The sequence below is a fragment of the Cupressus sempervirens genome, chromosome 7 (assembly GCF_028749045.1).
Source record: "Cupressus sempervirens isolate cs-2001-9-10 chromosome 7, ASM2874904v1, whole genome shotgun sequence".
Taxonomy (NCBI): Eukaryota; Viridiplantae; Streptophyta; class Pinopsida; order Cupressales; family Cupressaceae; genus Cupressus; species Cupressus sempervirens.
In genome coordinates this window covers 885,095,624-885,105,071 of record NC_143124.1, presented here as the reverse complement: position 1 = coordinate 885,105,071, position 9,448 = coordinate 885,095,624, and the positions used below count along the sequence as shown (strand labels likewise).

The 9,448-nt window shown below is 34.1% G+C and overlaps 1 long non-coding RNA gene across 1 annotated transcript; it reads left to right on the top strand.

The window, feature by feature from the left end:
* The first annotated feature begins 7,770 nt into the window (after positions 1-7,770).
* LOC149550327 (uncharacterized) lies at positions 7,771-9,020 on the top strand. Its single transcript, XR_016354513.1, has 5 exons — positions 7,771-7,844; positions 8,292-8,376; positions 8,479-8,574; positions 8,758-8,839; positions 8,945-9,020. It is a non-coding gene; the product is annotated as an uncharacterized LOC149550327 (long non-coding RNA).
* The last annotated feature ends 428 nt before the right edge of the window (positions 9,021-9,448 follow it).

Here is a 9,448-nt window from a genome sequence, read left to right as displayed (position 1 = left end):
CCTAAGAGGAAGACTAAGAAAGAAACCTAGAAGATAACCAACCATTTGAAAATTATTATTTTTTAACTAAGAAGAATTACCTTCACCTCCATCTTCAGAAGGAACATTACATTTGAATTACCTCTTTGTTGAACTAGAATATTAGGATATTCATCTAGCTCTCATAATTTATCAGTTAGGAAGAAAAGGAGCCACACCTCCACCACCAAGGATGGCTTGGCCTACTTTTTCCTTTCCCTAACTAGACCGATGCGATAATAACAAATTGAAGAACATTCTAGCCTCTGCACTTACCAAATTATATGGCCTAATTGCAAAAGATCCTAAAACCTTCCTTTTGGATTTTGACAATCTCTGTAGGAGTCATGATTATATAACTGATGCTCACATGCTAAATTTGTTTCCCTCCACTGTGAAAGAGCCATCTTTAAGGTGGTTTATGCGACTAGGTGTTAATGTTGTAGCTAACTGGGATGCAATGAAGAGTTTTTTTTTGAAAAAATATAAGGATTATTATAGGGGGTATGATATGAAAGGAAACAACATTTTTAAACTATCACAAAAGGAAGATGAGCCCTTGGAAGGTTATATCTCTAGGTTCATGTTCAATCTACAAAAAAATGCTCAATACCAGTTGAATGAGGAGTCTCAAAAACATCTTTTCTTGAAAGGTGTTAATGAATCATGTATTGAAGCTTTGGACCTAATGTTAGGAGGATATATTACTCAAAGAAATTGGGATGATATCAAAAGATTTTTCCCTCAATTATTCAAGGGAAACTTTGAAGTAAGGAAGAGGGAGTCAACTTACATCTAGTAAGTCTATTGGTTTTGGAGTATCTAAAGTAGAGATTTCTAATCTCTTATTTGACTTCAAGAAAGACATCATCAATAATGTTTCTACTCAACTAGATAGTATGAAAGCTAAAAAGAAACATGAGGAAATTGGAGCTACACTGGTTAAATTTGTCTCCCATTGTAGAGAAAAGAAGAGGAATTGTAGATTCAAGACAATTACTGACACGGAGACCCAACATTAGTTAATGCCTACCAAGTTTAAAGATATTGATGAGAATGGAGATGTGCTTTATGTTTATCAATGTATGTCATGGGACTAGAGACAAGGTATGCCTCAAGAACCTTTGCAAAGTTATGATACTTTCAATAGTCAATGGCAAAATCCATATTGCTAGAATGGTGGCCCCCAAAATTATAAATATTGGATTAATCCTTGGCCTAACTAACCTCAACCACCATGGAATAATCAACCATGGAAGAAACCTCCACCTGATCATTGACACCATCAAAATTGTTAGTTTAATCCTCCTTAATAGTGACAACAACCTCAACAAAATTAATAGAAACAACCCAATCAATGATAACCTTCATAAGGTAACTAACAACTATCACCCCAATTACAACCTAACCATAAATATGATGCCCTATAAAAAAAATAGTAGCAAGCTATAATTCCTCCTCCTACATCCAATCCTAACTACTCTAAGAAAACTCAGTTGCTTGCTCAACCCATGCCTAATCCTAACAACAAGCAGTCTCAAATACAAGTATACTATTTTTATGATAATTACCAACAAACCTACTCCATTCATGTTAATGAAATACACCTTAGATCAATAACTACTCTTCCCACCCTTAAAATGGCCTATTATAAGAGAAGTAACCATTGAGGATGCATTGGTTCAAGAGGAAGTTGTTCCTACACCAACACTACCTCGTATAGCCAAAATTCCACCCTTTCCTTAGAGGCTTTCTAACCTTGATATCCCATTAAAAATCTAAATATTGTATAATTTATTAACCACTAAAAATAAATCACTATAAATATCCCAAATTTGGGTGCTATTAAAGAGGTTTCAACGTATACCATCAAGGAAACTTGTGTTAATCAAACTGGTAGAAATAGAAAAGATCCCTAGACTATTCATGTCATGGGACATCTATCTAATATGATATTAGATATGTTGTCATTTCCTAAAATTTGTGATCCCAAAAGCCCTATTTTTATTGCTTATATTAATGGAGCTCAGGTTCAAAATGTCTTAGTTGATTTAGGAGTAGCAATCAATGTCATGACAAGAGAATTTTTGACTCACCTAAACATTATTGGCATAAGATAAACCTCCACCATCCTTTAGGTTTTTGATAACCCCACTGCTAAACCTGATGGTATTCTTGAAGATATAATTGTCATGTTGGATTCTTGAAAAAATCTAGTAGATTTGGTTATTTTGTCTCCCAAGGCCACCTTGGGAGGTTATCCTATTATTCTAGGGAGAACATGGTTAGCCACTAGTGATGCTTGTATAACTTTTCATACTGAGAAAATGAAAATATCCTATGTCATGAATACTAAGAAATTAACATTGTATTCTCCTAATATACCACTCTTACAAGATGATCAAGCCTTTTGGCCTGACTTAGGTGACAATGAACAAGAAGCTAATTTAGTAATCCAACTTATGGTAATTGATAGGAATCCATTATGGTTTCTCAAGAAGATGATGATATTCTCACAACTATCCTATCCAATGACTATGGTGTAAACTCCACACTATGTCATGAAAATGATTGTTTCTTAGAAATAATCCTTACTCCTAAAACTACATCCAACTTTCCTATGACATCCCAATACCTTCACACATTACTACCTCATGAGTTTCACTCATCTAAATTTTAGAAGTAATAATGTTAGAAAAGGTGTCCAAAATAGAAGTAAGTCTAGGTAATGAGTTTAGTGTTAAGCAAGAGTCTCTCTCCTACCCACCAAGAGAGTTTTCTTAAGTTTCTACAAGAGAACCAACAAGAATTTGCATGGGAAAAAATGGATATGAAAGGGCTTGATCCCAAGCTTTATACCCATAGAATCTACATAAGCCCAAAATGCAAACCCTTGAGGCAGTCACAAAGAAGAATCAATCCAGTATTAAGGGACATTATGAAGACTGAATTGAAAAACTTACTAAATGTTGGATTCATTTACCCCATTTCTAACATCCAATGGGTTTACCCTTTGGTCATAGTACCTAATAAGGAGGGGGGGGGGGAGGGAGGGGCACATAAATGTAGAGTTTGTGTCGATTACAAACAACTCAACTCAGCAACTAAGAAGGACCCTTTCCCCTTTCCTTTTATTGATCAAGTGCTTGATAATTTGGCTGGCAAGCAATATTTTTCCTTTTTTGATGGGTTTAGTGGGTACAAGAAAATCAAGATAGCACTAGAAGATTGATATAAAACTACCTTTACCTACCCTTGGGGAACATTTTCATATTAAGTTCTACCATTTGGTCTATGTATGAAGATTAGTATATTTTATGATATATCTATTGATTGTATGGAGATTTATATGGATGACTTCATTGCATATGGATCCACCTTTGAAGAAGCATAATATAATTAGACAAATTCCTCAAAAGATGTCAAGAGTCTAAGCTTTCTCTAAATAGTGAAAATTCTACATGATGATGGAAGGAGTTGTCTTGGTAAACTTAATTTCATCACTCGGTATTCAAGTTGAATCAACTAAGATAGAGGTGATCAATACTTTTCCTACTCTAAGAAAGCAAAAGGATGTCAAACATCTTCTTGGACATGTTGCTTACTATAGGAGATTCATAAAATATTTTAGTTAGATTGCAATTCCATTATAAATTTAAAGGATTTTGAATTTTCATGGTGTTTAGACTGTGATAGATCATTTCAACTACCGAAGGAGGTCTTAACCAAAGCACATGTGTTGAGAGGTTCTAATTGGAGCCTTCCATTTTATATACACAATGATGCTTTAGATTATGCCATAGGCATTGTCCTAGGATAGAAAGGAGTTGTGGAACATGTTATTTATTATATAAATAAGAACTTGCAAGGGGTAGATCTCAACTAAACTATGACTGGGAAGGAGCTACTTATAGTGATTTATGCACTTTATAAGTTCAGGTGTTATATAACTAGTTATGATATCTTTTTGCATACAAATCATGTAACAATAAAATATTTGATGAATAAGCCCACTATTTTAGGGAGATTAGCTCAGTGAGTATTATTAATGCAAGAATTTGATATAAGGATAGTTGAAAAACTAGGGAAGGATAATTTAGTAGCTGATTTTCTCTCATGATTGCAAGTTCTTGATGATCCTAGAACTAGTGACAATAGTATCGCATATAAACATCTATTCTCTTTATTTTCCCATAAATCATGGTATGTTGATATACCAAATTATGTTACTACAAGAAGGACTCCAACTCATTTCTCTCCAAAAGAGAGAAAGTTTCTGATTGAGAAAATCTTCAACTTTTCTTGGATTTTTGGAGGAATGTTTTATATAGGACCTAATCAGGTGATGCAAAAATTTATTTGAGAAGATGAGACATATGACATCCTTTGTGCATGTCATGATGAGCCATGTGGAGGACATTTTTCAGCAAAGAGGAAAACCTTCAAATTATTGATAACTAGTTGCTATTGGCCAAATCTACATAAGGTTGCAACATGATACACTAAGAAATATGATAGATGCTAAAAGATAGGTAGACCTACCAAATCTGATGAAATGCCCCTAAAGCCATAGGTAGTTATTACACCTTTTGACAAATGTGGGAATTGATTTTGTTGGACCAATAGAGCCTTCATCAAATGGTAAGTCTTAAATTTTGGTTAGTAATGATTATGTTTCTAAGTGGGTAGAGGAAAAATATATGAAACACACTAGAGAGAATAATGTTGCAAAATTCTTGTGTGAAGCCATTTTACTCGATTCAGTGTCCCTAGAGAGTGAGTGATTGATCATGGTGCCTAGTTTTTAGTTCATGTTTTTCAGTGTCACCATTTTTATTCTTTACTTTTGGCTCACTCTTGTTTCAACGCTTTTGGTTTGAACCATTGGTTCTGTCAAGAGTCAAATTTGAAAATGAGGTTTTACTAAGATTTTCATATCTACTAAACCTCATTCTTTTGGTTAATTATTTTCTCAAGCTAATTGTTGACCAAGTCCTCCTTTTAGCCAACCGTAACCGAGAGTGTTATTTTCCAAAGTATCATCTCATTAAAGTTCAGAAGGGTTCTTGGTATAAAATGTAAGTTTTCTCATACTCATTGAACCTTTTTTACCCCTTGTACCAAGTTCAAAGAACACTAAGCCACATTGAACCCTTGTACCAAAGGAACTAGTTCATGAGTTCAATGCTTCATTCGTTCCTCAAACCAATATTCCTTGGTGGACCCAATTAACATGCTACATATTCACATGGTATATAGGACATGCAACACCTAGATGCCTCATCATGTATGACATGATTATGGATGATGTCATGATCTAGAGGTAAGTACAAGCAATTAATGGTTGAAGTAAGGTCGCCATCAATGATCGCTCTAAAAATTTGGTGCGTAAATCAAGATTTGACACATGTAACACTAATACATTAGGGGTCAATTTGTGATGACAAGAAAAGGTAATGTGGTTTTCGCTTTTTTTTTTTCAATTTTAGCCTGATGTCGTCGCAATTGCGATGGTAGGCGTCGCAATTGTGATGGCAACGAGATATAAGAGAACAAAAAAGCCAAAAATCCTCATTTGAATGAAATCGCGCGACACAGGGTTCTTCTGAAAGGAAAGGCGCATTGCAGGATAGCCTTTTGCATAACATTGGAAGTGAAGGTACATGGTCATACACAGGAAAGGAATTACCAAAATCTTCCAAGCAGGTTTTTTAAAATAAATATTTAGCTATGCAAGAACCAGAGGAATCAAATTTGTGTTCAGAGGATGTTCCATTGGATAGGCATTGTGGCCATAGCTTTCTTGCAGAAAATCCGGAAAGTCTTCTAGATAGAAATAAAGAAGTAAAGCACCCCATGGTTCATAAGAAAAGCTCTCCTGCAAATGCAACAAAGTGACTTGCAAAATAGATTATTGGAGTGGGAAGCCCTCGGACCCCTGATCGAGTTTTTCCCACTCCCAGAGTAAAAACAGATTCTGTAAAGAAGGCACATCTTACTCAAGGCAGGCAATCTGTAAGTTCCAAAGTTTTAATATTATCAAAATAAAGGCATTTTGAAAGACACTAACTCAAGACCACGTACATTATTATATTTTTGTATTTGAAATAGATATTTATATTAGCTAACACCTTACAGGAATCACTAACAACAAGATTTTTTCTGGTTCAACGACACAACTATGGACATTCTATCAAGTTATCTTCGAATCAGGGCTTATTCAGTTCTCCTAAAATCCTTAATATTACTACTAACTATAACTGTCTCCTACATATATGCTTAAATATTTCTAAACGTTTATTGATACCCACAAAAATAGAATTTAACACAACGAATAGACCAAGCGAAGAGTAAGAGAACAACTCATTCTCGGCAAAAACTGAAGAAAGTGACAGAAAACTGATTCACATTCATAGAAAGAGATATTTATTATACACAACAAATCCTTTCAATAGGCATCAAATTGAATGTAAATCAAGTGAAAAGACAGCATCGTAATAGCATACTCTTCATCATCACCATAATCTCTCTTAACGTTTTATCACTTTAAAAATAGCAAGTACCCTAAAAACCTGGTAAGTAAACAAGTACAACTCAGAGGTACTATGAAAAGAAGCGGCAAATGAAACATGAAAAGAAATATTCAAATTCAGAGAAAAGACACGGTGAACATGCTATCAGTATTACAATTAAAAATAATAATATGTACAATATAGGAAAACATCAATGCAAGAGAACGCACATAATTATATTCTACATCTAGGTTCTACATAATTATCTCTCGCTCACATGCATCCCACTTGATTATTTTACTTTGGCATATATGGAGCATGGTTAAAACTTCAAAGAACTTGGCAAACTGGTGATTACATGCAGAAAAACTTAGTAATAGAAAAAGAAGTGGTTCTGGCATTTTCCTTTAGAGCAGAATCAAACTCAAAAATAGTTGGTTACTTATTTGTACTATGGCTGCAGTCTCGATCAGCTGAGCAATGAGAAGAGATCAAGTATTTCAAAGATGGTACCCAATGCAAAGAGATAAGATCTCATAACATCATTAGATGTATTCCAATGGTGCCTTTGGAGACATGCACAATAGGATTTTACTTTCCATGAGGCAGGGCATTCAACATCATCATATTCGACTTTAGGAGTAGCAGCCCAAGAATTTCCCGCCCACACTTGTCAGTGCAAAAAAATATATTAACTATTCGTTGGTAAACATCCTTCTATTTGGTGAATTAAAAACAACTTTCTATTATACATAACAATTTTTCTGCTATCCAAGATTTTACTTGATGTTGTTTCTAGAAGAGATTGTATATGTTTTTTGAATCACAATGTTTCAGATCTCACTCTATGACAATCATATGGGATCTAGTTATGATCCTCTATATTCATATTAGAGGCTTTGATGTTGAAATTGGCTTAGCAAATAATCATGACGATGACCATAGGGTCTCTTGATAATTTGTTTGGTGACTAATCTATTTATGTTAAAGCAAGATGTATCAGCATTGACTGTAGCAGAAAAACAAGTTACACAGATGAAAACTTGCATTGTTGCACTTACAGCTGACATTTGACACTTGGAGTTGATATGCACGTTTCTTTGAGGTGGGTGATAACAAAGAGCTCATCAATTTTCACTGTGTTATCTTCTGGCTACAAGTCTACACCATTCTTCATTGTTTTTTTATTTATACCTAATACAATTTTATTTTTCAAAATGTTTATCATTGCCACAGTTTTTGACAGTTGGCTTCTTTGTATTAATGCCTATAAGGAGCCATTGGATATTGGAAGATAAAGGTTATAAATCTCAGGTAGTTTGTCTGCGAGATTTCTTTTGGATTTGGCTGTGTTACATGAAATGTTGAAGTAAGATGCACTGATTTCAACCCATTCTGATTGATTTGTACAAATTCTTATAACCAGTTCCATATATTTAATTACATTTAGACACTATCTTTTAATGCTTTATTTCAGTGTGCTACATATTCTATTTCATATTTGTGATATATGATGAAAGTATTATAACATATGGAGGAACAGTCCATAAGTGGCGTGGCCAGTTGAAATGGTTTTAGTTTCAATTTTACACCATTTGATACAAATAATTAGTTTACCAATCGACCCCTAGGTTCATTCCATTTGCATTAAAATCTTCATTACATAGTAAATGTTCACAAAAACTATGTCAATGCTCACACATCTTCTTGGACTTACGCAAATCTATGTCAATCCTCACACATTTTCTTGGACTTACGCAGGAACTATGTTGCCCTGCAGCTCTTGTTAAATATGTTATCAACTTGACTTTTCTATTAAAGGCTCTCATGCTGAATTGAAAGCCAGGTAAAGAAAAAGATATTATACACTATTTTGTTGGTACCCTGTGCAGCACAACAAACTTGTTCTTACTATAAGAAAATTTTCTTTTCTTTTGTTTCATTGTAGATCTTCTACTTGCATAGAGGTCTCTCCCCATCATTGGACACACTTGATAACATTCGAGCTTTGGATCGCATACAGGAAGTGCGTCTATACACATAAGTATAAACTTCTTCTTTTCCCGCAACACATATAACAACAATTTTAAGTGCTTGCAAGGTATATACTTATGAATAAATATTACATCTTGATTTAAATGTATGAAAACAATTTTCATTCCCTTTAAGCTTCATTCATCTTGAGGTGCAATTCACAAACTCAAGAATAGTGGCTTTTGTTCTTCAGGATACCTTTAGGGGAAGAGTATGTGAATGCCCCCTTGTGTCTGGAGTCCAGTTTAGAGGAGATGGCTATTTACACTGCTAAGGTTTGTTGAATCTAATTCTAAATAACATTGCTTTCTATTGTTGAATCTAATCTAATGTATATTTTAACTAGACTTGTAGCTTATATGTTTTCAAATTTTTGTTAGGCCTTGTAGTTTGTATAATTTGATTGCTGGAGAGCTTCTACAGCTAAGCAAGAAGGCCGTTGCACGAGTTATAGCCACGTGCTCGGGTATGAAAATTGTTTTTTTTATATTCTAATGTATATTTTAACTAGACTTTTAGCTTATATGTTTTGAAATTGCTTTTAATGGCTTAATGTTGTAAGGTCTCTTGAAATAAGACCTTTAGGCGGTTGGTCAAAGTTTTACAAATAATCTTAGGAATAAAGTCAAAGAAAGTATTTTTAAAATATTAAAGTATTTAGCTAGGTCTAAGAAGATTTGTGTACTTTCGATAGTTTTTCTTAGTTTGTGAAAGTTGTAGACCGAAGTTTTCATAGCCCGATTTTTGCTTCCTGCAAAGAATGATCATGTCAGATAATATAAGTGAAGAACAAAATAGGGAGACAATCGCTAGATTGTGGTCTAACTTGAAAAGAAAAGGTGATGGAAAATGTTATTGTCCTTGCAATATTTGTAAGGGCTTAA